At 43.2% G+C, this 7,574-nt stretch overlaps 1 pseudogene; it reads right to left on the bottom strand.

Annotated features, from left to right (window-relative positions):
- Nucleotides 1–662: 662 nt before the first annotated feature.
- On the bottom strand, nucleotides 663–1,722 carry LOC103211061 (annotated as a pseudogene).
- Nucleotides 1,723–7,574: the final 5,852 nt, after the last annotated feature.

Genomic DNA, 7,574 nt, shown 5'->3' with positions numbered 1-7,574 from the left:
AAGATGTAGAGTAAATGTCATTGTTATTGGCTGCCATGGAGTCAATCCCAACTCATGGCGACCCATGTGGGTCAGAATAGAACTGTGCTCCAAAGAGTTGCCAGGTATGACCTTCCAGAAGCAGATGGCCAGGGCTGTCTTCCCAGGTGACTCTGAACAATAGGGATGTCTGACCCTCCGAACTTTCAGTTACCAGTTACCACTGCACCGTTTGGACTCTGAACTTCTCCACTACACACATTACGATGCAATTATGTAAGTGTTTACATAGTAATTCCATGAGAAAACATTGACTATTGCTATTATTAGCTGCTACATACTATTGGAAAAGTCTGTCTTGTTCCCCAATGTGCAGTATTGTTGTTGTTATGTGCCATCAAGTTGGACCTGACTCATAGCAACCCCTCCTTAGGTTTCCAAGGCAGTATCACTACGGAAGTAGATTGCCCAACCTTCCTTTCAAGGAGTGGCTGGTGGGTTTGAACCACCAGCCTTCTGGTTAGCAGTCAAATGTCTTAGGCACTATGCTACCAGAGCTCAAAAAGGAAACAACCAGACTAGAAGATCACTGTTGTTGTCGTTGTTATGTGCCGTCGAATGTGCAGTGTACTGGCTCATAATTGGAGTACATCTTTAACTGAATTTAATCACAAATAGACAATTTATGTTACACATTTCTGATGAGATGAGAGAAGTGTGTCTTCCCTCCAGCAGACACGGCAGAGCCCAGAGACCCTGGAGTCACGGCTCAGGAGAACAAAGGGGCTGAGAGTTGGGAAACATGCAGAAGCTAGTGCGGCGGTCTTCACCAGCCACCAAGTTACAGAATGTGAAAGAATCACACAAATGGACAGGATGGAGGAGACAGCATAAAGAAACACAAAGGTGCTCACCAGGACAAGGATGGTTTGGGTGGCTCTGGACTCAGGGGAGCCTCTCCGGGAGACGGTGTTGCTACGAATGTGTTGGACCCGCTGCTTGTGTCTGTACAGGATGAAAACCATGCAGCTGCTGGCCCATATCATGAGCCCCAAACACACAAGATCAGGGAAAGAAAACAGTGCTACATTCAGTAAGTTTATGGTTATGTCACGAATTGTAAAACAGTACCCAAAATCTTTTCTCTTTGTGGTGGTTTTATTGTGCCAATGGCCAGTCACAAGGACAGGAACTGCGATATTTATGACCAAGTTGAGGACCCAACAGAGGACACTGGAGGGGCCAATGTGCTTGGGAGCTTTCCGCTTCAGCTCCGCCCACCTGGAGTTACTGGGGTTGATGGTGATGGCCTGGAACATACTCAGGAGGCAGGTGCTGCCCATAGACACACCCCTGGACACTCTTCCAACAAAGTAAAGCAATTTGCATACTAAACCATTGAAAATATCTTTCCACCCAAAAGCTGTCAGAATCTGGGGGACTCCTGCAGAGAGAATGACCAAGGAGTTGGCCACAGTCAGATGCATGAGAATCAAGTCTGTGGACCTTAACCTGCCCCCAGTGAAGTGCAGGAAGACATAATGGTGAAGAAGAGAGAAATTCCCCAGGATCCCAACTGTAGTCTGTGATAAGAAGACCATTCCTAATGTGAATTCCCTGGAGGACATTCTCTCAGTTCCCAGTGACTGATATTTGTCTTCAGCCAAAGGGTCCTGCTTGGGAAGATGAGACACGGGCCACATGTATCACGTCAACTGAAATCCACTGTGCCCCACCTACCATTAATTCCCACTGAGAAACATTGACTGAAAGTTTGTTTCTTCTTCTTTTGTTATGATATTTCCAATCATTGACTAAAAAACCTTTTAAAGACACTTACAATGTAGGAATCATTGCTATCAAGACTGTCCACATGTGCCTTCTTTATTCTTCACAAACCTACAAGGCAGAAAATACTATTACTTACATGATAAAGTGAAGGATGCATTAGGCAGACAGAAGTTAAGAGATGAGTCTAAATTCACATGCTGGTTAGAGGCAGAGAGGGGACTTGAACCTGGCTGGGCTGAAAACAGACAGGCTTCTTTAGTGCATTAATTTCCCAATCTTTATGGGGTTAAGGTCAGAAAATCAATTCCTCCTGTAGCCTGAGAGGCTTCCATAGAGAGGGCACTGGCTGTCTTCCTCACTCTGGCCACCTGGAATCTTGGGCGTGATTCCATACAGGGCTCCAAGCCTCCTGGGAGCTGTACTGTATTCAGTGCTATGTCCAAGTTCCCCTTTCCTGAGCCCTGAGTGGTCACAGTACTGAATCCCAGAAGACAGCCCCATCCACAAAGACCCCCACCCCCACAAGTGCAGGATCAGCCTCAGGAACAGCAGAGAGCTTCAGACATCCTATTCAGTGTAGATGCAGGGCCTGGAGGATGATACTGTACAGACACCTGCCCCGAGACAAGCTGGTGAGGGAAAGAAGGGTTCAATATCACATGACACTGCAAAGACTTGCTTTCTTTTGTGCCAAGAACAACAGTACAAAGCCCCATCCCGGGAATTGGTGAACATTCTCAGTCCGTGCTCTGAACTATGGGACAGGATCCACGTGGGATGCAGTAGTGTATGGGAGCAACAGAGTTATTGCCAATTTCAAATTGTACTCTTATCTGTGCATTAATGCCTGAGTCATGGAAAACTTCTCCAGTGAGGCAGGATTTGTGAAAGATTTTCAAATGTAACACACATGTCCCAACCGGAATCTGTAAGGCATGAAATCGTGTGCATCTTCTGAATAAAATAGAAGGTTTGTTTTTGTGTTTTTTATTGTTTATTTTTTATTTATTTATTTATTTTGAGGTTAGTAGCTGAGAACGAAACATTTGTGGAACCCAGGAATCAATTTAAAAACAAAACTCATTGCCATCAAGTCAATTCTAATGCATAGCGACCCCCCTTTGGATTTCTGAGGCAATAAATCTTTAGGGAAGTACACTGGCCAGTCTTCCTTACATGGAGTGGCTGGTAGGTTTGAACCACCAGCCTTCTGGTTAGCAGTCAAATTCTGTAGGTACTGTACCACCAGAACTCCTTAGACATCAATTAAGCACCTTCAAAATCAAGTCTCATGATCAGTGGCCCAAAACTTCAATAATTACTGTCATTTAAGATTAGGCTAAATTTCCTTAGGAGACATCAGAAATTGAAGTAGCATCTAGGATCCCCATCGCCCTCTTCTAGCTCAGCTCATGTCTCTCACCTCCTCCCTGTCTGGCTTTGGCACTAACCCAGGTTTACCAGCATGAGAAACCCTTTCGTACTTAATCACTCACCCAGACACCTGATCCACCTCCTTCACTTAAGGACTCAAACTTTCAGGGTAAAGTAGAAAATACTCACCAGCTCCTTCCTTCCCACTACCAGGATGTGCAATCAGTGTGACAGTCACAGTGGTCAATAGGTGTAGGGAGGGAGGCAGCCAGACCCAGATATGAGCTTGAGATTCTATGACCTCACCTCCCCACAGAACTGCAATTATCACCTCACCGTGGCAACCATTATGGTCCACCACAGGGGAGCCAAGAAAAGTTCTGAGAAACTTTGTCACACTTTTTAATTCCTGGAAACTCCAGTGTCTGGTGAGCATCTCTACAGAGAGCACTGGAGAATCTTGGAAACTTCATTTTCCATGACATCTGGAGACAAGGAGCGAATCCCATGGAGGGAGAAGGAGAGGCTGAGGTCTGAGCCTGGGGGACTGGGAACACGGCACATGTGTCTCACTGGGTTCTCTGCTTCCCTGAGAAGTCCTTCTCCCAAAATCTAATACTTTGCTCATGCTTAGACCCCTGGGTAGCATGATCATTTGATTTATTGAAAAAGAATGAAATTACATTAAGTACCTCAAATGAATTTTCAGTGTATAATTATAAGGGGGCAGACAGGCCAGGCATCCAGAAGCAGGAGGTGGGGGAGGAGCTGGGCCAAGACAGAACCACGGGGATCTAGGTAAGGGGAGGGCAGAGAGATTTCAAACAGCTAAGGAAGACAAACTTGTCTGTCAGTTTGTCATACTGTGGTGGCTTGCATGTTGCTGTGAGGCTTGAGGCTGCGCCACTGGTGTCACAAAAGCCAGCAGGATTACACATGGTGCACAGGTTTTCAGCACAGCTTACAGACTGAGACAGAGTAGGAAGAAGGAAGAGGCCATCCAATTCTCAAAAAATTGGCCAGGGAAAACCTTATGAATAGCAGAGAAACACTGTCTGATATTACTGGGCAACATTATGAATAGCCCTGAAACATTGTCATATACAGGGCAGAAAGACCAACCCCTTAGGTTAGAAGGCACTCAAAGTATGAGTGGGAAAGAGCTGCATCATCAGAGTAGAACCAGCCTTAATGATATGGATAAAGTAAAGCTTTCAGGACCTCCATATGCTGACCTGGCATGACTCAATTTAAGGAGAAACAGGTGGAAACATCCATTAATAATCAGAACATGGAATGTGTACAAAGTATGAATTTAGGAAAATTGGAAGTTGTCAAAAATGCAATGAAATACATAAAGATTGATATCCTAGACATTGGTGAGTTGCAATGGATTGGTTTTGGCCGTTTTGAATCAGACAACCATATGATATACTATGCCGGCAATTACAGCTTGAAGAGGAATGACATGGCATTCATCATCACAAAGGATGTTTCAAGATCTGTCCTGAAGTACAATGCTGTCAGTGATAGGATAATATCCATATGGCTACAGGGAAGACCAGTTGATACTACGATTATTCAAACGTACACACCAACCACCAAAGCCAAAGATGAGGAAACTGAAGATTTTTATCAACTTCTGCAGTCTGTATTGACCGAACATGCAATCAAGATGTGTTGATTATCATTGGTGACTGGAATGCAAAAGTTGGAAACAAAGAAGAATTACTGCTAGTTGGAAAATTTGGCCTTGATGAAAGAAATAATGCTGGAGACCATGATAGAATGTTGTAAGACCAATGACTTATTCATTGCAAATACCTTTTTCAACAACACAAATGGCAGCTGTACACGTGGACATCACCAGATGGAATACACAGGAATCAGATTGACTACATCTGTGGCAAGAGGCAATGGAAAAGCTCAATATCTTTAGCTAAAACAAGGCCAGGAGCTGATTGTAAAACCAATCCAACTGCTCATATGCAAATTCAACTTGAAGTTGAAGACAATTAAAACAAGTCCATGAGAACCACAATATGACCTTGAAAGTATCCCTCCTGAATTTAGAGACCATCTAAAGAATAGATTTGACATATTGAACACCAGTGACCGAAAACCAGAAGAATTGTGGGATGACATCAAGAACATCATCCATGAAGAAAGAAAGAGGTCATTAAAAAGACAAGAAAGGAAGAAAAAAACAAAATGGATGTCAGAAGAGACTCTGAAAATTACCGTTGAGCAGAGAACAGCTAAAGCAAGTGGAAGAAATGACAAGATAAAAGAGCGGTACAGAAGATTTCAAAGAGCAGCTCAAGCAGACAAAGCCAATTACTGTAATGAAATGTGCAAAGACCTGCAGTTAGAAAACCAAAAGGGAAGAACACACATGGCATTTCTCAAGCTGAAAGAACTGAGGAAAAAACTGAAGCCTCAAGTTGCAATATTAAAAGATTCTATGGGCAAAATATTGAATGATGCAGGAAACATCAAAAGAAGATGGGAGGAATACACAGTCCCTATACCAAAAAGAACTGGTCGATATTCATCCATTTCAGGAGGTGGCATATGATCAAGAACCAATGGTACTGAAGGAAGAAGTTGAAGCTGCAATGAAGGAATTCGTGAAGAACAAGGCACCAGGAATTGATGGAATACCCATTAAGATGTTTCAACAAATGGATGCCCCACTGGAGGCACTCACTCAGTTATGCCAAGAGATTTGGAAGACAGCTACCTGGCCAACTGATTGGAAGAAGCCCATTCCAAAGCAAGGTGATCCCACAGAAAGTGGAAATTATCAAACACTATTATTAATACCACACACAAGTAAAATCTTACTGAAGATAACTCAAAAACGGTTGCAGCAGTATATTGACAGAGAACTTCCAGAAATGCAAGCTGAATTCAGAAAAGGATGTGGAACAAGGGATATCATTGCAGATGTCAGAGGGATCTTGGCTCAAAGCAAAGAATACCAGAAAGATGTTTACTTGTGTTTTATTTACTATGCAAAACATTTGATTGTGTAGATCATAACAAATTGTGGCTAACATTAAGAAGAATGGGAATTCCAGAACACTTAATTGTACTCATGAGGAATCTGTACATAGACCAGGAGGCTGTCGTTCAAACGGAACAAGGGGACACTGCATGGTTTAAAATCAGCAAGGGAGTGTGTCAGGGTTGTATCCTTTCACCATACTTATTCAATCTGTATGCTGAGCAAACAATCTGAGAAGCTGGACTATATGAAGAAAAATGTCGCATCAAGATTGGAGGAAGAATCATTAACACCCTGCGATATGCTACGGTACAACTTTGCTTGCTGAAAGTGAGGATGACTTGAAGCACTTACTGATGAAGATTGAAGACTACAGTCTGCAGTATGGATTACATCTCAATAGATTTAAAAAAAAAAAAAAATCCGCACAACTGGACCTATACGCAGCATCGTGATAAATGGAGAAAAGATTGATGTTGTCAAAGACTTCACATTGCTTAGTTCTACAATCAACGCCAATGGAAGCAGCAGTCAGGACATCAGATGATCTATAGCCCTGGGCAAGTCAGCTGCAAAAGACCTCTTTCAAGAGCAAAGATGTTTCCTTGAGGGCTAGGATGCGCCTGACACAAGCCATGATATTTTCAATCGCCTCCTATGCATGTGAGAGCTGGACAATGAATTAGGAAGACAGAAGAATTGATGCTTTTGAGTTGTGGTGCTGGCGAAGAATCCTGAAAGTGCCATGGACTAACAAATCTGTTCTGGAGAAAGTGCAGCCAGAATGCTCCTTGGAAGCAAGAATGGCCAGACTTCGTCTCTCCTACTTTGGTCATATTGTCAGAAGGGACCATTCCCTGGAGAAAGATGTCATGCTTGGTAGGGTGGAGGGTCGACCAAAGAGGGGAAGACCCTCAACGAGATAGACTGACACAGTGGCTGCAGTGATGAGCTCAAGTACAGCAGGGATCATGGAGCTGGCGCAGGGCCCAGTGGTGTTTCGTTCTACTGTGCATAGGGTCATTATGAGTTGGAGATGACTCGGTGGCCCCTAACAACAACAACAACCTAAAACTCATAATTATGCTTTACTCAAAGGGTTTACAGTTGAGGGTGAGGAAAAATAAGGACTTCCTCTTTTTACTTGTTCAGTTCCAACATGACATTGTCATTTGCCTTCAAGTCAGCTCCAAATGGTGACCTTATGTATAACAGAATGAAACATTGCCCAATCTTGCACCATCTCCATGATCTTTGATATCTGAACCCATTGTTGAGGCTGTTTCATCAATTCGTTTAATCAAATGTTTCCTTCATTTTCACTGACCCACTACTTCCATCAAACATGTCCTTTTGTAGCAATCTTTCCAAAGCAAGCAACTTCAACTCTTACCATCCTTCCAAATGTATTTCTTCTTTT

This window comes from Orycteropus afer, unplaced genomic scaffold, assembly GCF_000298275.1.
Source record: "Orycteropus afer afer isolate SDZICR_OR568_19922 unplaced genomic scaffold, OryAfe1.0 scaffold00689, whole genome shotgun sequence".
NCBI lineage: Eukaryota > Metazoa > Chordata > Mammalia > Tubulidentata > Orycteropodidae > Orycteropus > Orycteropus afer.
The sequence above is the reverse complement of the archived record's forward strand: the minus strand, read 5'-3'. Positions and strand labels throughout refer to the sequence as shown.